General features: G+C 43.1%; 1 long non-coding RNA gene across 2 annotated transcripts in view; it reads right to left on the bottom strand.

The window, feature by feature from the left end:
- LOC140002022 (uncharacterized) overlaps positions 1-25,358 on the bottom strand; it is a 111,404-nt gene that overhangs the window by 4,948 nt on the left and 81,098 nt on the right. For both annotated transcript variants that reach the window (XR_011807875.1, XR_011807876.1), the window contains exon 3: positions 8,388-8,575. This is a non-coding gene — a long non-coding RNA (uncharacterized lncRNA). The remainder of the gene's footprint in view (positions 1-8,387; positions 8,576-25,358) is intronic.

Below are 25,358 nucleotides of genomic sequence, written 5' to 3'. Positions count from 1 at the left end.
GGTTTGAAAATGATGACTTTCCCTCTGATAAAATCCAACAGCCTTGGAGGTTTCCCAGAAAGAAAAAAAAAAAAGGTTGGCGAGATTGGGTTCACCATCCCATTTTACACCTCCAAAGCTCTCCAGACTTCATTCGTATCTCTGTACGTCAAGGTATGCAGTGGGTGTCAAGAAATTCAGAGAAAAACAAGTTACAAAGGGACTATACAGAATCTATGTAAGGAAAACGCCAGACTAAAACTGGTTATACAACATGTTGACTGGAATGTCTGGAGCTAAGATTATGTCAGTGTTCAACAGTAAGGTTGCAATGGTGCAACTTTTTATCATTATTTGGAGAGAGAATTACACAAAAGACAAAGGGATTTTTTAGGATGTTAGAAGAGAGAAAAGTAGAAATAATGGGATATCATGAAAAGGTATTTTAAGGTGAAATATGCAGAAACTTCCATGAGAATGAAATGTGTTAAGTCATGAAAAGAAGAGCAGACCAAAACTCTGCAAAGTGTATGCTAGGGAACCAGCCAGCATCAGCAGAGCAGTTGGCTGGAGCAGCTCACAGATTTGCTTTCCATGTCTGGTTTCTCCAACATGGTAATCTGCAGGCTGGATTTAGGTAATCCTGTAACTCTGGCCTGTTTATTCAGAGTTTTCCAAATTTATCCAAACCACTCACTCTGGGAAGCCACCTGGCAATGTGCACAAAGTCAGAATTACGTGGTGCTTTCTTGTCCTGCCTAGAAATGCCACAGAAACCACCTCTCCAGGGGACCTCAGCACTCATCCTTCCCATTCCATGAAGGGCAACAAGCCTGATGGTGGGGGAAACTGAAACCCAGGCCATTAACAGCTTTCCTTGCTTACTGAGTAGGATGCTTACAGAGATGGTAGCTCCCCACCACACAGACCAACTGCTTTCTACAGGCTTCAGGTTCAAAAGCATTTGGAGGCACTGACTCAGGGCCAGCCTCAGCAAAATGAATAATTACACCAAATGAGACAGTTTTCCACATTGTCATGGTTTTGTTGGTGATTGCTCAATGCAGGGCTCTGCTGGCTTCTTGGGGGTGCAGCTGCATGGCAGCTCCTTGCATCGGCTGCAGAGGTCCATGATCAGTCCTCAGTCCTGATCCCAAAGCTTGGTATGGACCAGATCCAGGTACTTGATCACTTTTACAGGTCTGCTGTTTTACAGCTCTGTGCTGCCCCAGGCAGACATTACCCATACCTAGACAAGCGAGTTTACAGCTGGCTTAGAGCATCTGGGTGCTGCTACAACCCTTTCTCCATGCTTAGGTGTAAACTTGGCCTCTGGTTTTACACCAGCCATGTAGACTCCTTCAGTGTGAGCTTCAGGGACACCCCTGCCTCATTCATAATTTAACCAAGCTGGTTCAAATAGTTGCAATAAAAGCCGAACCTCCCTTTAAATGTTATAGCCCATGGGCAAACACCTAAATAAGAGTCAGAGGATGAACTGTGCTGGAGCAGGTCCCCCCCTCGAGCAGCAGAGCGCAACACTTGTCCCAAAGCCTCCAGCTGCAGATGATGGAAGTCGCAGGCCGTGCTCACCCATGGCTGTCCAATGTGTCCGTGGGAGTCAGGAATACCAAAGGCCATAAAATCTGAGCACCAAAAACAGCAGGGCCTCTGCTGGAGGGGAAGCAGCAAAGCAGGAAGAATGTCCATCTCCACACAGATTATGAGAGATAGATTACTGTCAACTGAAAAAAGGAAAAGAAAAGAAAAAAAAAAGACAAAAAAAAAACTCACAAAGCAACAGAAAGGTGGCTGGAAACCTTGGAAAAACCCCAATTCAACAGAACATCAGTATTTTGAGAGTCCCAGCCAGGAAGCAGGACACAGATACCATGCAGTAAAGTGCTGCCAGACATGTTGGTTATTGATTTTTCTGAAGATCCCACCTGAACTGAATGTGTGGACTGAATCCCAATGAGAGTCCCAGATGGAGTAGGCAATTGTGGAGGCAATGGACATATTACTCTTTAGGACTCAAGGGACCAAAATAGGTTTTTACAAGCAGCTAAAACGAAGAAAGAGATCATATGGGAAGGTGCTAGGCTCCTATTGTTTCCGGACATAAGTCCTATAACCCAGGGCAAAAGGGAAGAATTAACTGTGGCTAAAAAATAAAAAAATAAATAGTGGCTACATCAGTTTCTCCTGCTTGCTAAAGAGCACGGTTCACACAGTGAGAAACCCAGCATCTCTGGGGGAGTGGAAAGAGCACAGAAGTTGTTGTCAAAAGCGTTTGAGACCACGAAACTTTGTGAGTGCTCTTTGTGACATGCCACATCCCCCCTGCTCCTGTACCCCGGTGGGTGATGGAGGGGCAGTGGATGCTGCTGGCACCTTTTGGGAGCAGGGGGGGAGGTGTTTATTAATGTTTGTGCTTTTTCTTTTGTCTTTCTCTTGTGCCATCTATTGATATCGTGGTACCACCTGCACAGGAAAAAGTACCTGCAATTGCTGCCTGAAGTTTTAGGATGAGTGCATCCAGCCCGTCAAAAAAAGGCAATGGTATGTAGAGTGGGTGCAGTTGCTATACAAACACAACACATACAGTCATCTATGCTGGCATTTTCATCCACCTCCTGCATATTTTGTATGTTGAAAAACAACATCAGTCATGTCAGAGTAATGTTTCCAGTGGGTCTGAGTAGAAAGTCTCAGAGAGAAGCTGACATGAGGCCGAACAGGTAGGCTGAAGGCCAGAGAGACTGTGTGCAAATGTCCCATCCTTTGGAGGTAGTTCTCTTGGGTCCAGGGCAGCTAGACACTGCTGAGCATGACGAGGAATGTGCCACCCACAGATCTTGTTGCTCCAGGTAGCCCTCTGGCCACTGGCCACCTGCAGCTTCCCTCAAAGCCACTGTGCTGGGGGTCCTGGCTGCACCCCCTGGGCCTAAGGAGAATAAAGCAAAAGGAGATGAGGTAGGAAAGAGCTCGAATGGTGAGGGCACAGTGTCCTGCTCTGCTGCTGGGGCCAGAGGGCTTGAGATGTGCTTTGGTGAAACACAAGCACTTGGAGGAATTAGTGTTTGGTAGTGTGTCCCCGTCCTGGCATAAGACAGCGGGGGAAGGAGGGTGTGCTGAGAGCACTGCTCCCAAGGCCCCAACACAGCTGCTGCTTTTTTATCCAGCTTTGTCCCCTCACACACATGAGCACGGCTTAACTCTGGCCAAGAGATCTGCCAGCTCCAGTGGCTGCTGCTTCTGAAAGCACCCCAGGAACAACCAGCCCTCCCTTGAAAACTGATACAGTGCTCCCTGCCGATTCTACAGATTTTCCTGACTGTGATAGTAATGCTGCATCATCAGAGGTTGGACTCATGCCCCTAGTTCACGTGAATACATGCAAATGTGTGGAACTAAAATAGCATGAAAGCCACCTGCTAATAATATCCATTGAAAAACACTGGCATTTGCCTGCCTCCTGCTTAATCCCTTCATTTTTTGTAACAAACAAGATTTGCTGCTATTCCCTAGATTACAGTGCAGTAACAAGTGGGGAAGGAGGCTCTCCCATGCAAAGAGATGCTTAGACAGAAAACAAACAAGTAAAAAGTCAGCCCTCGTTAAATAAAGTTGTGCTGCCACCTCAGGTAACCATCAGATCCTACTTTGATTGCAGTGTTTCCTTCAGACCATTCTGCGAGCTGTGTGTAGGTTCAGCTGGTGGGTGTTGCTTTTAAAGATTGCGGGACCCCAGGAGACCCCCAGTGCCCCTTCCCCAGGGAAGAGAGGAAGAATAAAATGGAGACTGAGAGAGTGGGGGAGAGCAGGGGAGAGAGAGATATTGAGGGAAAGGAAAGGAAAGGAAAGGAAAGGAAAGGAAAGGAAAGGAAAGGAAAGGAAAGGAAAGGAAAGGAAAGGAAAGGAAAGGAAAGGAAAGGAAAGGAAAGGAAAGGAAAGGAAAGGAAAGGAAAGGAAAGGAAAGGAAAGGAAAGAGGAAAGGAAAGGAAAGGAAAGGAAAGGAAAGGAAAGGAAAGGAAAGGAAAGGAAAGGAAAGGAAAGGAAAGGAAAGGAAAGGAAAGGAAAGGAAAGGAAAGGAAAGGAAAGGAAAGGAAAGGAAAGGAAAGGAAAGGAAAGGAAAGGAAAGGAAAGGAAAGGAAAGGAAAGGAAAGGAAAGGAAAGGAAAGGAAAGAAAGGAAAGGAAAGGAAAGGAAAGGAAAGGAAAGGAAAGGAAAGGAAAGGAAAGGAAAGGAAAGGAAAGGAAGGAAGGAAGGAAGGAAGGAAGGAAGGAAGGAAGGAAGGAAGGAAGGAAGGAAGGAAGGAAGGAAGGAAGGAAGGAAGGAAGGAAGGAAAAAGAAAGAAAGAAAGAAAGAAAGAAAGAAAGAAAGAAAGAAAGAAAGAAAGAAAGAAAGAAAGAAAGAAAGAAAGAAAGAAAGAAAGAAAGAGACAGATCCTTCTTCCCACTATCCTGCATTCTTGTAATCTTTTTTCTTTGTTTTTAAAACAGCTCTTCAGTTTTGAGGGATATTAAAAATAGAAGAGTGTTAGATTTGGCAATAAATTAATGTCCAGATGAAGGGAAAACAATTACAAATTGGAAACAGATTTATTCACACTCAGTGCATTAATGAAAACGTTAAAAAAAAAGCTAAACTGGGTATACTGTGTGGAAAAAAATAATGGCCCAGCAGGTCTACTTTTTATTAACAACTCATCAGTAAGCAGGTTGTAATTCATAACAAAGAATTTACCCCAAGGAACACCACAGGACTGTGAGCTTTTTAGTTTCCTAAGAAAATACATATGTTGTTCCACTTGGTTTCCTTTCAATAAAACCCACCAGTTAGCACTTCATTTTCGAGCTGTTCTGACAAATCAGGTGAGTTAGCTTTGTAGAAAAAACAGAAGCCAACTTTTCAGCTGAGAATTTTAGGGAATTTTTTAATAACTTAAATAAATTTCCCAAACGGCAAGGAAGCATGATAAAAGCCTACGAAATGAGTTTGTTTGGAACAGCTTGAAAGAATTTTTCTTTTAATTTGCTTCATTAATTTTTCCTGAGGAAATATTTAGGGATACATCCCTTACTGCTAAGGTATGTGTTTGAGACAAAAGGAATTTTTATGATTTTTGTTGTATTTTTACAGTGTCTTGAAACCTGATTAAAGATACTGATGAAAACCTGCTCACTAGTTTGCTGCTATGTTCAAGGCCAAGAATCAAGGCGCCAAAAATCAGTTTTGTGAAAGTCACCATTATATGACATGTTTCTTACAACATAAAAGCCTTGCTTTGTTTCATCTAGCTTCCTCTATCACCTGCATAGAGGAGAGAATTCTTAAGGTAAAAAATAATCAAGGAGGCAAACAGAAAAAAAAATTAGAGCATTATATGAAATGTAAAGAAAAGAAAAAAAATGAAACGTGTTGTAAAACTGGAAAACTGGTACAGATTTAAATAAATCGCTCCAGTTTAAATTACTGTAGCACAGTGCTGGTCAGGACAAGCATCATGTTCAGCCTAGCTTCACCTCATAGGCGTACTGGACCTGCCACCAGTGTCAGCTCCAAGGTCTGATGTTTCTTCCCGGTTGTACCAACACCTGTTGCAGCTGAGCAGGATCCTCCACTCAGTCATTTCTTATAACGAAGAGGGTGATCTTCCCAATACTTTATTACCACACTCAGTCCTTCCACACAATCTGAGACAAGAGAAGTAGGGCAGGGATCTGGTACTAGGTTCCAGGAGATTGCTGAGAGTTTTCCCTTCAACTTATCATTTCACATACATTGCATATCAAACATCACATAACAAAAATGAACTACCTGTTCCAGGATTTCCAAAAATTATACTGGAATGTGATTTGGGATGCAGAGGAGACTGGTTTCCTAGTTATTTATCATTCCTTTCTTGGCTGTAGATGAGCACCGAAAAAGCAAGGACTATTAAGGTACACAGTACTTACACGGAAAGAGTCATTATAACCAACACTATATTGAGCAAATGCAGTTGGAAATTAATTCTAAACCTTCTCCAAAAGGAGAAACTTTTGGAGCTAAGATTCAACAGATTCTCTTTCATCTGCTGTGTCTCTGACAAACATCCATCCATCACTCCCTCAAGTGCAAATCACAGAGACCATCAGCTCACAGTGGAAAAGCCATGCAAAACTGCTTATTTTAGAAATGCTGAAACACAGGAGTGTTGGTTCACATGTCACTGCAAAAACTTGTTAGGGTCAACAGGAGTTCCAAGAGCACCTTTGTCACATCAAGTGACAGAAGTCTCCATGACGCATGTGTAGATTATGAAGTTCACATGAATAAATCCTGGAACACTCTCAGACTCAACAGCAATTTTTAGAAGGAATGGCTTTCCATAAAGCTGATTAAAGCAGTAAGACTCTCCCTGGAAGACAAGAGTAGAATATTTTTAAGGCAGCACTTCTAGGTCTTCACCTCCAGACCCACCGTGCAGAATCTAGCTGCATAGAAGTAGCAGTCCAGCTGTGTCAAAAGCAACCTATTTCTGTGACTGTCGGGCTGGAGTAGGACTTGAACGCTGATATTTCCAAAGCACTTCATCTCAGAAACACTATTCAGGCAAGAACTTAATGCTTAGAAACCTCTGCAGTGACATACAAATGGAAACAACCCGCTCCCTCTTCCATTACAGTAGGTCTGGGCCATGGTATCCTCTGTAACTAGAGACAGTTTAACTGCTTAAGGATGCAGCTCATAGCTTGGAAAGTGTAGGCAGCTGAAGTATTTAGGTACATGAAATCACTGCAAGATTAAAATACTTATTGTGTTCATCCACTTTTAGCCAATATCCAATTTGTAATCTGTCCAGAAAAAAATGAGATCATATATCTGCTACTCAAATTATTTTGCTATCTGCCAAAGAATGCTTCTGGGAAGGGTTATTCTTCCCAGCAGAAATGTAGGAAATAAGTTGGAAAACATTAATTCATATTAATAAAAAAGGCCTGTGAAGACAACAGCTGTTTGATCCTTAGATAAACTGTAGACAGTTTTCACTATTTAAGTCATTGTGAGTGATGTACTGTAGGTTTAGGGAGAAAAAAGGAGCCAAGAAAAAGAGGAGAGAAGAGAAAAAAATCCTGGAGAAAATATTTACTTGCATACTTTTTGTAGGAAAATATAAATGTGGCTAATGAAATCGACTTGTTTAGATACTCTGTATCACTCCCTCAGGGATCTGGAGAAGGTACTTTCCACCTACTTCTAAGCTTATTTCAGCAAACACCACTTGGGTTTCTGCAGTGGGACCCTTGTGGGGATGGTTTTCCACATCTAGGTACCTTTAAAACAAAAACCTGAAACCGAAACTGAAAGTGGAAGCCAGCACACCAGGTATCTTCTCCAGGGACATGAGGGTGGGCACATCCCCTTTGGATGCTCTCCAACTGCACCTCATCCAGGCCTGGGGTCTTCTCAGCTTTGTCCACAGTGTGGGGTGTCCAGAAATGACAAGAGGGAGGCTTTCCTGAGGTCTTGGTCAAGAGAGAGGAGCTTGACACTGTGGTTTCCTCTAGTTTGAACCCTAAATGGGAAGGCCTCCTGGCCTCCACTTCTGCTGGTGAAACAAGTCCAAGTGATCTCTTTGCGTTTTATTGACCTGAGTGCCCTGGATACTGAATTAACTGGATGCCTCTTAAATGCTAAGTTTATATCAAATGTAGCACTCCCAGTTTGGGGGTGTTTTCTCCCCATAATTCCAGAATTTATATTTATTCCATGATGCCCCCGCCTGACCCCCTTTGCTGAGAACCTAGCAGATGCTGGGACTCACCTGTGGATGCTCAAGCAGGGGTGGACCAGGTGACTTGAGGGACCCTCTGGGAGGCCAGTTGATACAGTTTTGTCAGTGGAACAGACAGCTCACTGTGGCTCCCATTTACAAGCTTCTTAAACTAGCTTCTAAACTAGCTTTTAACAAAGAAAATGTGTTAAAGTACCAATAAAACTGCTCTAATAAGCCCTCCATAGCAAACTCCTAATTGAAGCTCATAAAGAGAGCCCTAAACAGCATTTAAAGTGCAAAGAAAACATATTGGTCCTCAATGCAAACAAGTAGATGTGGTGCTGATGCTTTTTATTTGACCAACATGAAAGCTGCAGAACACAAAAATGTAGGTGTGGGATGTGTGTGGTTAGAAAGCTGGTTATTGGGCTTACAGGCAGGTTTAAAATCTCTCTCTCCAACAGGCAGGCAGTCGTACAACAGCACATGCAACATTCCCAATATCCTCTAACCTGTACAAATGCCTTTTTCGCTTATGCCCTTTCTTACACTAAGAGATGTACCTGCAGATGCAGGGCAGTAACATTGCTTGCTGCTTTCTGATTTACTTCTGCACTTCAACTATAGCAAATTGTGCTTCTCACCTTGTTGGCACTGTGTCACAGGTTAGGTCCTTAGTGACAGCACAGAAACTTAAATTACTCTGCGTCACATTGAGGGCTTTCTCGGCTCCTGCCAGGCACGCACTTGCTGAAAACATCTTGAGGGGCTGCTGTGAGAACTCCATGAGACAGCTGTAAGGCTCCTCCAAATCTACAGGTTTTCCCATGGCCTAAGGGAAGAGAAGTGCACACAAATGATAAAGAGAAAGGAGAAGAAGGGGAAATAATGTTTGAGAATGGCATATCCTGGCAGAGAACAGGCCAATGCATGGCAACCAACTCACCTCACTCAAATACCTGTACTTTTGGGAAAACATCTCACTACACTCGAATACCTGTACCTGTAGGAAACAAGCCTGGAAGTAAAATATCTCCTTCTCCTGGTGGCATATCCGGCTATGATCTCCACAGAAGAGATTTCACACCAACAAAGTAATTGCCTTGGTCCTCCAGAAACTGTCACGCTTGCTCCTGCTGAAAGCAGCAAAATTGCAACAGCAAGGGGATCAAATGTCCTGCTGGCCAGGACACACACTGGATGATGCACGCAACACTAAAGCACATCGGAAAGCTCCAGTTGTATCCAGAGCCTGAGCAGCCCTCGGCTTCCCTCGGCGCTCGGGAAGCGTGCAGCCACATGTGGAGGGGAGCGGGGACGGGTGTCAGCCTGGTGGAGGCAGGCAGAGTTAAAAATACCATGGGATGAAAATTTGGGATCAAAGGAGAGGAAATAAAAGACTTTGAAGAGGGAGAAGGAGGGAAAAGGAAGACTTAGAAGACACCATTAGATTAAAAAATCTTTTGAAAAAGCACTCAAATCTTGTACAGCATATTTGGGCTGTAAGTCTGATACGTCCAGTGGTGTCATCCCCCCGATATCCATCTTCCCCGAGCTTTTTTCAAGGCAGAGCTGCATTAAAAGACATTGTGTTGCTGATGAAACACTTTGTGGTTTTGCCTCAAGTAATTCGCTGGTTTTCACAAAAACTAAAGGCATTTTTTATAGGGAAAAGCTGTCATTTCACTGTGCTAAGCTGTTTCTGCCATAAAAAGGTGTGATTTCACTTCCTGCACATGTGTGAAAATTTAGGATGTGTTCCAGTATAAAAGAACATGTTGCCACATGAAAAGCTGTGTTTTTAACAGCATTTGCAAAATCTCACCCTTGACCAAATTTGTCAGTTCTCACAAAATCTTAAAGACCAGACCGTGACTTGTTTTTCTGAGTGCACAGAAGTGTTAAAATACTGCAGGGGTGGGAGAAAAAGAAATGGAAAAAGAGCTAGGTTTAAATGGAGAGAGAAAGAAAGGAGAGAAAAAAAAGAAAAAAAAGAAAAAAAAAAAAAGAAAGAACAAAAAAAAAAAAAAAACAGGGAGAGGAGAGGAGAGGAGAGGAGAGGAGAGGAGAGGAGAGGAGAGGAGAGGAGAGGAGAGGACAGGACAGGACAGGACAGGACAGGACAGGACAGGACAGGACAGGACAGGACAGGAGGAAATGTGCCGTATCTACAGAGGCTTGACACCATTGCAAATGTAGGATTTCCCAGGACTTTCTGTGGTGTAAAGATTATCTGCCTCTGACAGAAGCTGTTGTCCCTGTAAGAGCAAAGGTTTCTGACCCTGGGATCCTCAAGACTTCTTTGGCTTGGTATGGTAGAGTAGGAGGGGAAGAGCCGTCCCCACCAGGGACACTGCACACCTGACGGGTGCTGCAGACCTCTCGTTGCACCCAGAACCCAGAGTATGGAACAGCAGCTTCCAGTGCATGACTGCAAGACTGACAAATTTGTAAGCTTCCCTAAAATCACTCAGATATATTAGGGCTCTTGTGAGGTCAGACTCCAAAACCCCTCTGTCTTCTACAGGACCTTCAGTTTAGATTGGACTGGAAGGCATCACACAGAATGAGGTTGAGAGAAGAAACAGTGGATGAAAGCTCTCAGGCCACCTTCTAGGAAATCACTGTAAGACCAAAATGGTTCCTTGTTTTTGGCTACAAGGCTAGAATAACTAACATAAAAGAGATAGATTGATAAAATTATTTTACTACTGAAACATCTGTAAAGCAAATAGAAAAATAAAGCAGTGGTTTTCCCCGTACTGAACAAACAAATAAATAAAATAGCATAGTAGAATAAAAACTAGATGTCCATCAGCTTATCCTTGTGTTGTCTGATGTACCTGTGTACTCCATATGGCCTACGGTATATTCTTTTCTGTCCTGCCAGCACTCATATGTGCTCATGAACCCTGTGTATCAACTTCACCATGCAGGTTCAGAAGTTACTTAGGAAATTATGAAAGAACCGAGACCCTGCAATGACATTTGCCAAAATCAGCAAGAAATGCTCCATTTCATCTGTGAGTCCTGATGAAAATTAAAGTTACCAGAAAGCTTTGGATCAAACCCCGAATCATCTCTCCAAAACAGGTGCAGAATAGTGAATAACCCTAGGGTTGAGGTCAATGAGAGCCATTCAGGTTTGCTCAATTAGGCATCCTTTTGATCTCTGAATATAGCAGAGAAGTAAAAATGCTCATTTATACTCTGTTCTTCAGCTGCAGGGGCAGGGGGTCCTCAGTATCGAAGCAGAAAAACTTCTCTAGACTTCTTTCCTTCTCTGTCCCACAAGTTATTAGGTTTTGTGCGAGAGGGCAGGCTTGCAGCTGCAGATGTTCAGATAGAGGAACGGCTTCCCAAAGGGCACTGGGGGCAGAGCTTCCGGATATTAAAGCAGAGCAAGCTGATATTAACCGTAAGCCAAATGTAAAATGGCACAGGGCTAGGCTCTGTACTGCAGCGCCTACACTTTCACACACTGCAAGCAGCCGGAGACCTCAGATCTTCAGCAAAAGCACATGGAGAACAGGATGGGACCCAAAAAAATAAAAATAATAAAAAATAAAAAAAAGGAAAGAAAAAGTGCTATGTAAATAGGCTTAACTTCACAACCGGATAAGGCACAGAGAAAGGTGTGAAGCAGTGTGCCTGAAGAAAAGGCATAGGTCTGTGCTGATCTGCAAGATGAGCCCTGAGGGGCTCTTCGTTATGATTCACAGTCACAAGCAGACAGCTGTGCCCATTGGTCTTCCATGGAAGTTTTAAAACCTCCCAAGCCTCCAAAATCTTGGCAGCTGTTGTATTCAACCCCAGCCACAAGAGGCTGAGGCGGAGTTGTGCCTTCCTAACCCCTTGGCTTGTAAAGGAACACTTTTTACAGGTGGAAAATTCATTATTTTTGAACAAAGTTAGTTTTACCCTTCAAAATAAGTAGTTTTATCCTATTAGTTTTATCATGTGAGAGAATATAGGAGGTTATCCTGGTATTGTTAAATTATATTGGAAGTGCTCTAGCAGAAGCATTATTTTAAATAAGCTAGGCCAGTCAATTCTGCATGTACTGACAAGGCCTAAGACCCTTAATAGATAAAAGCTCCATGAACCTGTTACCCAAAATAGAGCTAAAACAGATTCAAGGATTATTTATAGTAATGAATGTATGAATTTGTGTGAAGACACAAGGTACAATCTGCCTTATAGCAGTGAAGCTTTTATTGGTAGACCCGTAGATTGATTTCCTGAACCTTAGCATAGCTATGTGTACTCAAAGCCATGTCAGCTGGCAACCTCAGACCACAGCTGTCCCTGTGGAACCAAAGCACAAGATGTCTTGGGGATGGCATCAATACAATATTGAAGGCTCAAGCTGCTGGATGCAAGCCAAAGAACATAAATTAAGAAACATTTCACAATCTAAACATGTTAGAAACTGTATGCAGATCTGACCCTTTTCGGGGTGATTTGAAAAGCACATGGTTTTAGATTATTCTAATGGATTAAGTATTTTACTCTAGCAGGTTCTAATCAAATTTCAAAGATTAAAAGTCAAACGTTTTAAAATATTCATGTATTGCAGAATAAATCAAACAGTTCAGAGAACGGAACCTTGGCGAAATCTGGAGTTCCCCTTTTGGAAAATCCTGTTGACTTCCTGAGTGACAGAATTTCATCCATTGCCTTAAGAATACTCCCAAATTGGACAAACATGGAAAGCTTTTCTTCTGAATAAAGGATTTTTGAAGGAAAAAAAAAATAAAAAAAAATAAAAATAAAAAATAATATATTTTACCAAAAAAAAAAAAAAGGTATGTTGTATAATTTCCTTTAGAACAGAGGAGACAGAAGCAACTAAGATAAGTTCTCTGTCAGGAGTCTCTCCAGTAGCTGCCAGTCTCTTTCAGTTCTTTGGCTCTGTATGCACCCAACCCTGACAGAAGAAAGGCTCCATGCGTAATACTGGAGTATTCTCTACCATCCTACTATACCAAAGCCAATCCAGTAAATGTAAGTTAATGGATACATTACCAGCAAAAGCTGATATAATTCATAGAAACACAGAATATCCTGAGTTGGAAAGGACCCACAAGGATCACTGAGTCCAACCCCTAACACAGCACCACCAAAAACAAGACCCTGTGTCTGACAGCATTGTTCAAACGCTTCTTGAATTCCAGCAGGCTCAGTGCTGTGACCCTGGGGAGCCTGTCCCGGTGCCTGACCACCCTCTGGGTACAGAACCTTTCCCTAACACCCAGCCTGACCCTCCCCTGTCCCAGTTCCATTCCATTCCCTTGGGTCCTGTTGATGTCACTAAAGTCCATAGACCAGAATTGCAACGGGCTGGTTGCTATCACAGATATGTAACCTTCAAACTTCTGTTTGTTTTCTTCATTGACAAAAAATATCCTGGTATAAGATGGAAGGGAGAAGTCACAGGCATAGGCAAAGTGGTCAAACAGTGGAATATTATTGGGACAGGTAGTGAGTCTCCCGTGGTTTGGTCCTGATGCCATAGGACAATATTGCACAATTCCTTCTGCTTTAAGTGTGCAGAGCTAAACCTCTATGACTTTGTTAGGGGCAGAGTATTTATAAGCACATCTCCCATGGTCCCAAGGACATGCTCTGTCATTGACTCATGTGTTTTTATACACAAAGGACACTCCAAGAACATCCAAAAGCCAGAGCCATGCAATAACTTGGGTACACAACTCCTGCTTCCATGCCCCTGTAGGTCTGAGACACAAATCCAGTTCCTCCAAAATGAATTTGTCTGCCACCCATCCCCCCAGAGGCCCAGAAGTCTCCGTGTACCAGTATTTCCCACAGGTAACACCTCTGGGCATCCAAGTGCCTGCTGCTAGGAGTGCCTGGAGCTAAATAAGACTAGTCCCTCTTGTGCCACTAGTCCATGAATCTCTCCTGATCAATAAAACACTTCCCACCCATCTGTGTGTGGAGACACAGATGTCCTTATCTAAGATGTGGTACCACTGGAAGACAGTATTACCTCTGTGTGGCCTTTCCATGCTCAGGGCCATTTGAACCTCAGCTCCCAGCTCCTTGGGAGCTCTTGTAGCCATCTGGGGCAGAGGTGGTCACATAAATAAGGGAGCAGTCCATGTTGCCTACTGTATTTTATAGTATGAATATCTGCTTTGCTGTTGCAAGCTGGGCCTCCACTGAGGGTTTTATCAATAGAGAGATTTCCTAAAAGCTGCCATGCTGCAGACCGACACCACTCTGTCAGCAGAAGTCTCTGCACAGGGTCAGCCTCAGAAGCAGCAGAAGTGGGAACTTGCTTATGCGGTCCCCTGGGGAGGCAGGCGCTCCATGAATTTTGTGCACATAGAAGTTGTTGATAAGCCCTCTTGCAACATCAATGCCTTTCCCATAGGCATTGGAGTAACCACTTCCTTTCTTCTAGTTTGCAGCTGCCTGTTTAGCTCAAGACAGAGAGCAGAGATTAAGAACAGCTTAATAGGGGAGAACACCTGGAGCAAAGCCTGCCAGCAGCTCCTGCGTTCCCAGAAACGGCTCCACAAAATGAAAGGGCAGTGGCAAGCTCCTTTCCTTTGACAGGAAACAGTGACATGACCCTAATTGCAATGGGGACTGCAGCCACCCTCATGCTCTGCTCCACAGAGAGCTCAGCCACCGTAAAGTTTTATTCTTATGGCATTTCGTTTTCCTGTGCTTGGAAAGTTCTGCATTTGTTGACTTTGTGTCAGCTGATGAATTGGGTATTAGCGATGCTTTGGGTGAAATCCTGGTCCCGCCAAGCAGGAGGGAAGTTACACCAGTGATTAAACTCAGAGGTTATGATTGAATTTCCATACCTTTACTTTGTATATGACAGCTTGTGTGACGAGATCTCCAGGTAATTCGCAAAGAGGAATACTCCTCCTGATTGTCACCCCCATCTGTGAGCATGCTAGATACATTTCACATATTGAAAAAAAAAAAGAGGAATAACCTCCCTTGGACATGAAGATTATATGACATTATGCAATGCAGTGTGGACAAGCCCTTGGCTACTTTCCGTAGGAAGTATGTGTTATGTTATTTATTTTTCAGGGGTATGAAAACAGAGCCTAGACTAGGGACAGCCAGGGCTGCCTCCTTTGTTTGGGATGGAGTCAGACCTGGAGAGCACACTGGCTAGGACTGGCTCTGCCTAGCATCGGTAGCCAAGCTGATGCAGGATACTCTTCCTTTGGCAGTAAAGTCACTTTTTCCTGCTCTCCTCTATGGGCAACTCTTCATTTCTACATCCTGTTTACCAACCCTTACCTGGAGAAGCAAGTATGGATGGGGAGACCACACATCTTCTAGGCTGAAAACAAAAATGACCTTCTCCTGGAAAAGACATTTTTTATTTTTTTAACGTGGATTATTCTTGCTATTTTCATTTCTGTGTGGCTCCCCAGGCAGCTGGGCCAGCCCGCTGGCAGCACAGTCACAACTGGAGAGCAGAACAGAGCATCCAGGAGCTTCCTTCTTTGCCTCTTTCTGCCAGATAAAATGTGTGTGATGGCAGGGATGTGCCTCCTCTCTGCAGAGCCAGGGCTGGGGCAAGAGGTTGTGCACAGCAAAAGCAGAGGTGATGTGGGATGAAATGTCCCCAGCCTTTCTGAGCACAGATGACATGGGGCAAGCCTTAAAGTTTCCTGCCCCTTTTGGCTATCCACTAACACCACAGTCTGGGTTGGGAAAAATCAAAGACAGGATGGGTACAATCCCACACCTCACACCTCAAGAGCAGAGACACCGAGCTGCTCGCTCCCCAGCCAAACTCAGCACCTGGCCAGCTTGTCCACTGGATGTGGAGAGGGACCAAGCCTTTCCCTTTGTACCACATCCTTAGGCAGCAGAGACCACCCTGAAGTAGAAGGATGCCATCAATGGTGCTGAGCAGCAATGCCCAGAACTGGTGGAGAGGAAAGGAGATAGGACCTTCTCCAAGTACAGAAGCGGCATCAGTCAACTCACCACATCTATGAAGTCCACACTGGCTTGCTGTTGCTATTAGGCAGAATCCAGAGTGTTAGATATGATAAATAAATCCTGAAAGTTTTTAGGGCTGGCTACCTCTCCCAGCTTCAGAGTAACAGTACGAACAGAGAAATCAGTGGAGGGTAAGACAGGGATTTTACTGCAAATGGCTGAGTTTCTGTTCATCGAGTTATGCCCACTTCACTCCTAAGACAGAGGCAATCTGCAGCAGCGAGGACTGAGAAGCCACTTCAGGTACACCAATGCTAGTCCATGTCCTGTGCCATAGAGCAGAACTTGCAGCCTAAGGCTGTGAATAATGCCAATAGTCACAGCTCAGTTCTGCTCAGGGAAGCACTGGACCACACTTGCTTTTCCAGCTTCTCTGGCAATATCAATAAACCCATCACCTGCTGATAAGGTTGGTGGGGCTCTCTGTGAGGCAAAGCTCCCACTTCAAGATGCAGTTTTACAGGCTGTTGTAGGAGGAGTAAAGGTTTCCCGGTCTACTCACCACTTAAACCCCACCAACGCAATGTCAAGCACGTGCCTAAAGGATATCTTCCAGCATAAGACCATAATATTTGTTTTTATTTCTTTAAACTGGATCTTCCATAAATCTTCATCACTCTAAAAATGACTACTCAGCTAGACTCCAAAAATGTACACAGTTTCTACTAATTGCCTTACTTCATTGGTTATTAGAAATAATCACATCTACATTTTCAATCAATGATCTGTGATTTTATTTTGACCAGGTTTCTTCTTTCACCTGAGGGTTTCTTTTTGCTGTTGTGTTCCAAGATATCTTCCCCCTGGAGTTGGAAATTATGGGACTGTTCTTCCAATTACTCTATGAATGTAGGTTTCTAAAATTCAAAAAAGTTTGAACTCAATGAGTTTGACAGGCAAGTAAAACCTGGGAAGAAAAAGAAAAAAAAAAAAAAGAAGAGGAAGAAAAAAGCGAAATAACAGTAAGACAAAAGTTTCATAAATTTGGAAAGAGGGTTTCTTGCCAGTTTGTTTTTATTAACTGTTATATAGGAAATGAGGCTCAAAGTATTGAAAAGACGGTGGGGGAGAAGGATCAGGTAAAGGGATTGCAAAACCACCATAGACAACCTTAAATTGGTACACTGAAGAACCAGGCTGCCTGTGCCTGAGAATCAATAACCAAGAATCACCACTGGCTATAAAAGTACTCACAGCTAACCAGTAATAATCAGTAATGACCATTTGCCTTTTTTTTTTTTTTTTTTTTTCCCCCACAGTATAACACTCAGAAAGAAACAAAGGAAAAAAACAGATTTGAGATCATATTGTCAGAAACCTGCAAGAGTTTCTGCGTGCCAGAACAGTGTTTTCTTGGTTTTCCATCACAATGCTTGACCTGTTGGCATAAACAAATCTGTCAAATCTCCCAGAGCAACAAGTACAGGAGATACTGAAGGGCACAGAAACTGGCAAATATATAAACACACACAACTAAAGATAGGCCTGTGGTGTTTTGGGAAGGAGAAGCCATTGGTGAAGTCTGTCTTTCTGTTTGGGTTTTGTTACTATGGTTTTAGGACTAGTTAAAATAGTTGGTCATCTAATAACTTCCACAGAAAGGGCTTGCTTTCCAGTGAAACACTCCCTTTGATTTCACTGTAATCCATCCTCTGCCTTCCCCATCACACCTCCATAACCTCGCATTGTGTGCACATTAATCTTCTCTCCCTATTTCATAGACTTTCCACTTGAAATCAGAAGTGATTATTTCATTACTCTGATTTACCATTTTTCACCTGAAAAAAAGTCCATGCCATTTTCCTATAGTCTGTAAGTAACAAAATGTGTTCTCAGATTGACTAACAAAGCTATAATTCAATCTGGGAGCCTTCCTGCCATTCATAAACCCTCAAGTTGTACCCTGGTGGTTCCCAGTGTCAGTAGGAGCCCTTTATTGAATTATACCTTTGCAGTCAATCAGGGACCACATATTATTCACTTGGGGTATTTCTATAAATGGCAGGTTTCAAATGCCCTGAAATATAAGGCAATACTAGAGGAAGCAGGATGTTAGTTATAATGAGGACAGTTAATTTTTTATGCATTTAATGAGACGGTGGCATGGCTTGTGGTTTTTCTTTCTTCCTTTTTTATTCCTTGGGGAAGTAAATCCCTACCCGCACATATAGGAAAACATATATTGCAGATAATCAAATGTTTTTTTCAGTTCACTACCAAGAAAAAGAAAAGGGAGGAAAGGAAGGGGGTGAAAGAAGGAAGGAAAGAAGGAGGGAAGGAAGGAAGGAAGGAAGGAAGGAAGGAAGGAAGGAAGGAAGGAAGGAAGGAAGGAAGGAAGGAAGGAAGGAAGGAAGGAAGGAAGGAAGGAAGGAAGGAAGGAAGGAAGGAAGGAAGGATTAGTAACTTCATTGTAAATCAAGCTAAGTTTTCTCTTACAAAACATATCTCAGCAGAACTACATGCAGGAGGGCCCTGTGCTGCATGCTTGTCTTGCAAAGTGGCAAATATATTGGCACATCTCTTTCTAGTTTTCCCTGGATACTCCACACAGGCATTTTTCAGAGGGGACAATATCTGTAATTGGCCATCACACGAGGAAGCGGTCAAGCGCTGTCAGATATTTATGGCTGCTGAAAGCAGGAACATGCCCTGTGCTGCACAGCTGGGTCTGTCACTGCAACATCAAACATCACGGCCTTTGGAGAAGCAACTAAATGATTCACAAGCCACAGGGGCTTTCATTTGAAATCCCTCCTTATATTCCTAGTGACAAAGAAGATTCACAGTCATGTTGGGGCAGGGCTGGTTTTTAAGGGTTTCACTGGAAGGCTATCAAATAATTCTCTGAAATATATTCTGAGATGTTTCTGGTAACAGAACTATTCAGAACTGTTCTGGAAACAACAGAACTTAGCAACACAACTTTAATTTAGGACTGAGATATAAAGAAACATTCCTTTGGTTTTTGTTTGTTTGCCCAGGAAAAAAAAAAAAAAGAAAAAAAAAAATAGAAAAAAAGAACATATTCTTTCTGTGGCCTTCAGAAGTGACCTGGTCCCTTTTCAGGATATAATAAAGGAAATAATTAAAGTCCTGGGAAAGATTTGTTATGGAATCACTGTTTCTCTAGAGCCAGATCAAGTAATAAAGTATTTTACTAGGATACAAAAGGCCCTGGTAATTTAAGAGAGAAGCAAACTTTTTTCCAATATAGTTTCAGATTATATCATCTCTCAGGAATCCTTTGTGACTGGTCTTCTATTTAAAGAGAAATAGCCCCAAACTAATAGGATACTTGACCCCCCAATTATAAATTGTCCTACTGTCATAGTCAGTCTATTTTTTATGACCACTCATGTTTTTTTGATTTCTCTTTCAAATAAATCTAGTCTTTCCACTGTTTTCACCGAACATGGGCCAAAAGAATCAATTTTTAATTCCAAATTCCAAAAACCTGATGTCTCAGGAGCTGGTTCCACAAGCTCTTCCCCTGTGTTATTTTTAACCTTGGGAAAATGGATCTGTGGCAGCAGCCAAATCTTTGTTTCCTGGGGTAAGTATCTTTCCTCAGTACATCCCCTCCCATGCAGGGAACTTTTATTCTCCTGCATTTGTGGAAATCACCACCTATTTGATTGCATCTCTCTAAGCCGGAGGCATAACTCTATCCTCACATAAATATATATAGTCCTTTGCCTAACATTGCTGACCATATTTCTTAGAACAGCAGGAAAAACAACCTAAGATGTTTGCAAGAGCTGTTTGCTTGAGGCCTCGCATTCCCTTTAGCTCTCTCCCATTCTTCTGGCTAGGCTCAGCTTCTGTCCAGCAACACAGACCCATCCAAACCATTTTGGGGCTTGTGGCATTAAACACAGAGAAAATTTATATCCCATTGACGAATTGCATTGAAGAATCCTCTTTTCTGCCCTGGAGAGCACTCCCTTCCTTCGGGATGCACAGAGCATTGAACCTTGCACAGCCACCTGAGGCAATTCTGGCAAATGTGCAATTGCCACCACCTCCACTAGAAAGACTAGAGCTCCAAATAAGTGGCCAGTCTGCAGCAAAACAACACTAATTTTTGTGTCCTGAGCACAGAACTACCCCCAGAGTCCTGCCTACTCTCTTGTTTTGACTTGCTAGGTCAAGACCATTTTGACTTGCTGGGTTGGGAGGCTCAGGTTCCGTAGCTACCTTGTTGGTGAGTACTTCATTTCTTCTGAATTGAGCATCAGAAGGCACCCCCGTGTTGTCAAAGAGGATGTTGCAGTGCAGAGCAAAGTGCTCCTCACCCAGCTCTTGAGCCAGCAGGAGCTGCCTTCACCCTCCTCTTCTTCCTCCTGCAGTGGCCTGGCTGAGGACATGCCTTCCTTCCCACAGGGCCAAACCAACCGCTATGCATGCTCCAGGCTCAGTGCAGCACCGAGGGCAGCCCAGCAGTCCCACTACTATAAACTGCTTGGATTTGAGAAAACAGAAGGGAAATGTGGGGAGCAAAGTACAGTGGTGACAGTTTGACACAGCATGTCCTGTCAAACCTCTACAGGCAGAAATGGTTGGGGTTGAGAGCACATGGTAGTAAGTACAGCAGACACCTGATGTTGGCCTGTTCTAAGGACACTAGGTTATTTTGTCCTGATAAAGCACAGGCACATGATTTCACAGCATCCTTGCGAAGTCTGCAGAGGTTTGTCTACCAAATGGAGGGCCCAGATCTCATTCACACTCAAACAAGAGCTCCTTAAAAGTGAGACCCTGGTGCATTCACACACATTGACCATCTCTTTCCACAACCACCACCATGGTATAAAGGGCTCTTCTGCACACCTGAGTTTTGAGTCTTGGAGTGTAAAGGTTCAAGGAGCTTTTCTTAGCCAGGGAAGGTAAGGCATGCTCCTGTGTTCAGGTCTAAGAAAAGGGCTGAATACTCCCAGTGCTCCCCAGGCAGCTGGGGAAATGTTCACATTAGAGGAAACAGACGTGGCTCCTCTTTGAGGAAGATCAAAAGGTAAATCCTGTGACCTGCAAAGCTGTTCTGAACCTGAGCATTAACAAGTGAAGCAGTTCAACCAAAGCACTGTGCCTTTTTTTGGGGGAAAAAAAAAAAAAAAAAGAAAAAAAAAAAAGAGATGTTCGTGCTTAGCTGCCTTAAAACAGACACCCAAATTTGACTGTTTTAACCCCGGTTTCCCACTCCCATCTATTCCACAGTGAAGATATTTAGCCACCTCAGAGACTGTGATGCAAGGACTAACTCATAAATCCATGCTTATTATGAACATGCAGGGTGAGATCTCACAGTTTGTTCTCACTGTTGATGAGCGTTACTGGGCTTGCCAGAGACATCACCAGTGCAGAAATGAAAGCAGTCACTGAGGCTCCCTGCAGTCCTCCACAAAGCCCGTAAGGTCACACTCCAGCCAGATTAGCTGAAAAAGGGTCACCATGGCTTGATGTAAGCAGGTGATGAAAAGCTACAAAAGAATTTTATAGTCCTGCTTGAGTATTTCATTTTCTGCTTGGCTAAAAGATGGCGACTCAAGAACTAGTCATCTTACATCTATTGTAGGCCTTATATATAACAGAAGTCCAATATTGCATTTTTTAATTTCATTGGTTTCAGCGGTAGCTAGGGAGACTCGCATCTATGTGCGAATAGGTGCTAAATCTATTCTGCCTATAGAAATTGTATTTTGCTCTGGAAATCCCAGCTGAATTTTGAAAAGACTTTACAAGTTCACAGGCTGCACCTGTAGGCCTAATGTCTGCAGCGCTCTGTGGGGAAGTCTGTTTCTTGTGTGAATTCCCTGCAAATGCAATCTTATCTCCTGTAGCACCACTAATAACACTGGCTATTGGCTATTACAAGTGGAGTAGTAGCTACAGCTGCATCTCATCCCCATTGTAATTCATGTTGGCTCACTATACCTAGGAGAACCCTCCAAAGCTTGTACATGAAACACTTGGGTAAACAAAAATTGATTATTTATAAATGATCTCATGTTGTTGTGCCATGGCCAAAACCAAGAACTGCCATTAGCCGGCCTGTTGACCAGACCTTCAATTGGCTGCTTCAGTGTAGATAAGCCTGCAGTGCTGTTACTGAAACATTGCACCTTTGGGTAAGGCTCCCACTACCTTGTCCATACGTGAGGTGTTCATACCGGCATTTGAGGCTGTCATGTTCCAAGAGCTGTGCAAATATGAACGAAATTTTACAACATCCCCATCCGCTGGGAAAAGGCACCATAGTATAACCAGCAACATTTCAGAGGTGGCAGAGGTGAAGTCAGAGATGCTAAGATCTTTTTTGCAAACACATCTGCCTGAAGTCGTAGAGCAAAACACACAATCAGAATTTTAAACAATCTTATACAGAAATGGCCAAACATTCAAATGTGTGGTAGTTCTGTAACTCACCCAGTATCAGCAAGCAGTTGGAGAGTGTCCAAGAGATGAAGAACTGTCCCTGTACCTGGCATTTGCTGTAAGTAATAAAAAACTATGTGCTGCTGTGTATTAGAAATGATCAAGAAAGGTCCCAATCTTCCGTCTAAATAACAATAACAACAACAACAAAGTTATAGTATTTGATTTTTTTTTAAGAAACACTAATTATAAAAAAAAAAATAAAAAAAAATCCAAGAAATTTGTAAGCTCTGGGATAAAATTTCTGTGTGGGGAACCCAGCTTTGGTCCCAATCTCACGTAGTAGAGGGGAGATGCCAGGTCAAGTTCCTCATCTGAAGCATTGCCCTAAACTACTAGACTAAAGGCTTTCTTTAATCTGCCAAGTTTTTTTTTTCTCTTGACCCCTGAAAAAGAACAAAAGGAAGAAAGATCTCATATTCTTTCTGCGCTGGAATGAAAACAAATTTTGAAACCACAACATTTTTCACAAAACAGAATTCTTGTTTTCCATCCAGACCTATTACTTATTATTATCGACCTTTCAGAGACTCCAATTTGAAATTTTTAGCTAAGTTTCAGTGGGAATCAGTGCCAGAGCTGCAGCTAATGCTCCAAAATCCCTGAGTGCCCATTCTGCTAGCTCTTTCACACCAAAGATGCCTCTCCTCACTGAAACAGCCCAGGAATTAAAACCACTAAGGATCTGCATCTTCACAAGGAAAGTCATCTGAGCTTTGCATTTGCACGGCAAGAACTTGTACTGTCCTTTCCCATCATAACCTGCTCAGATATTTTTTAAACAGCTGTGACTGATGCCGTTCTCAATAAAGTGAATGAAAGAGAGGAAAAACACTCTCGGCACCAGGTTTGTCAGTCAGACACCTAGAAGAAAAGTGGTTCACGCCCCAGGGGATGCAGCGTCAGCGCTCTGCTGCTTGAAACTCCCCTCTCTGACCAGGGTTGGAAAGTGTTATGTTTTTGACACCTTTCTTGCAGAAATGCTTCCCTGTGGCAGATGCTGCTGTGAATAACATTAGGGAGCTCAGGGCGAACGTGACATCATCATGACGTCATCACTCCTGCCTCTGGGGAACCTAGGAAGAAGCAGGGCTTCCAAAAGAACACAGACCCTACGACCGCCTTCCTAGGTGTGTGTTAGGGCAGTGAGGCTTTTAAAGCCTGTCTCCTGTCTCTCACATCACTGAGCTTGGCTTGAGCACCTCATCCAGATTTACACTCCCCGTTTTACTAGCACATCAGGCCTGGGACATACCCTCTGGCAGAGACATATGGAATGTAAGTAAGTGACTGTGTTACTTGGCAAAAGGCAGCTTCTCTGAGAAGCTAAAGATCTGAGGGTTTTTACATAAAGAACTTTTTTTTTATTATTTTTTTTTTTCCTGCAGAAAGGTCAAAATTGAAGCTTTGGAATTGTCTAACATGTTTCCCAGATCAGTCTCACATGCAGCCCTGTTCCCATCTTGCTAACCACCAGTCCTCCTCCACCTTATCCTTTGTTGGAAGTGTAAGAACATCTTGTGTGTGTGTGTCTATACAAATATATAGCTAGATAGATACTGAAGCCTTCAAAATGGTCTGTTGGCTTGGAAGGGGATTGGGGAGCCAGTGTTTTTTTTTTTCTTGGATCCCCTCAGTAATGAGCACTTGATTAAAATGTTCTTGGCGTCTCCCTTTTATTCCATCCAGCAAATAAAGTTTTTTTGAAAATGTCTAGTTGTTCTGTATCAAAACTCAGTATCTTTAAGTGAAAACTTTATTGACTCCACCAAAATGAGCTGGAATGACAAAGAAGCATGCTATGGATTTAATAACCATTTCTGGGTAGGTTTTTCCTGTACTGTTTATTATAGAAATTAGGGGTTGTGCCCAGTCCTGGTGCAACAAAATAGCATGCATCAACAGTCCGGGGCTCAATTTAACATCTTTACAACATACAGGAATAGATCACTCTAGCAGAGGTGCCCAGTAAACTTCTGGTCTGTCGATTCAAAGCAAAAACTGAGTATGAGCTTGTACTTTCTGCATACAGTAAAGCATCCAGCAAAAAAATATCTGTACTGGCCATAGGACCATGCAATGAAGATGGAAGATGGCTGGATTCTATCCAGCACTCATTAAAGAACTATTTCGCAGACAAGAAAAACACAGAGAGAACCTGCCTGCAGGCACTTTCAAGGAAACTGTATCCTGGACATCCAGAACCAAATACAGGTCATGTGGAACTGCTCAAAGCTCTGCTGTCATCACTCATTTACACCGGGTCTGACTGGCTCTGTAGGTGTATTGCACGTGAATGGGGGGCAACAAGACTTGGGTGGCTTTACGGAAGAGATTTGACACTTCCATAAATGAGACATGGTCAGAAAGAGATTTCTTCTTTTTAGCACAGGGATGTCGTATCAAAGGGCTACCTTTACTGTACCACACCTTTTAGCCAGCTCAAAGAGACACTGCTCTTGTCTGGCTCATATTTGGCACTTGGAAAAGAAAGGCTATTCCCCATGATTCACCTTAGCTATTAAGAAAAGTCAAAACATGTCAGTGAGTTAACAGCCTGTGAAAAAGACTGATCTGCTGGAGAACAACTCCTCCACAAAGAGAAGATGGCCACTGGAGAGGAAAAGTGGGAGGAGAGGTGCTGAACATTGTCATAGGTTGGAACCCGGCACCGGGCTATAAATCACAGCAATGTCCTTGGCTGCGCTCAGAACAACTCCCAGGAAGGGGTTCTAGATGCCTGCTATTTCAGGGCCCTTATCTTGATGAATGGACGATGCCACTCCAGCGGATATTGCATTAGCTATTCTGCACTTTTACTGCTAATTGGCTGCGGGGTGAAGACAAATTGTCTCCTTTCCCCTCTGAACAGTGTCAAGATTAAACAGTGAAAGGACATGGAAAGAATAATTGCTCAAGGCTCTGGCGTGATGTTTTCTCCTGTACAAACATACAATTAGGCTGTCTTAACCTCCCAATGTAGCAATAAACACCACTTCACAAACTAATTTACAGGCAAAAGTCAGAGACGGGGCTGGAGCTCTGCTCCGCGAGGCAAGGGCCCTGTCATTCAGCCAAAGGGGCAGTTCCACTAATTTAAGCCAGCAAAAATCCTTGTATGCTTTCCTCCAACTCAAATGAGATTGAAATAAAGTCTATACATTTGAATCATT

The sequence above is a fragment of the Anas platyrhynchos genome, chromosome 3 (assembly GCF_047663525.1).
Source record: "Anas platyrhynchos isolate ZD024472 breed Pekin duck chromosome 3, IASCAAS_PekinDuck_T2T, whole genome shotgun sequence".
In the NCBI taxonomy this organism is placed as follows: domain Eukaryota; kingdom Metazoa; phylum Chordata; class Aves; order Anseriformes; family Anatidae; genus Anas; species Anas platyrhynchos.
This window is presented reverse-complemented; position numbering and strand designations above follow the sequence as displayed.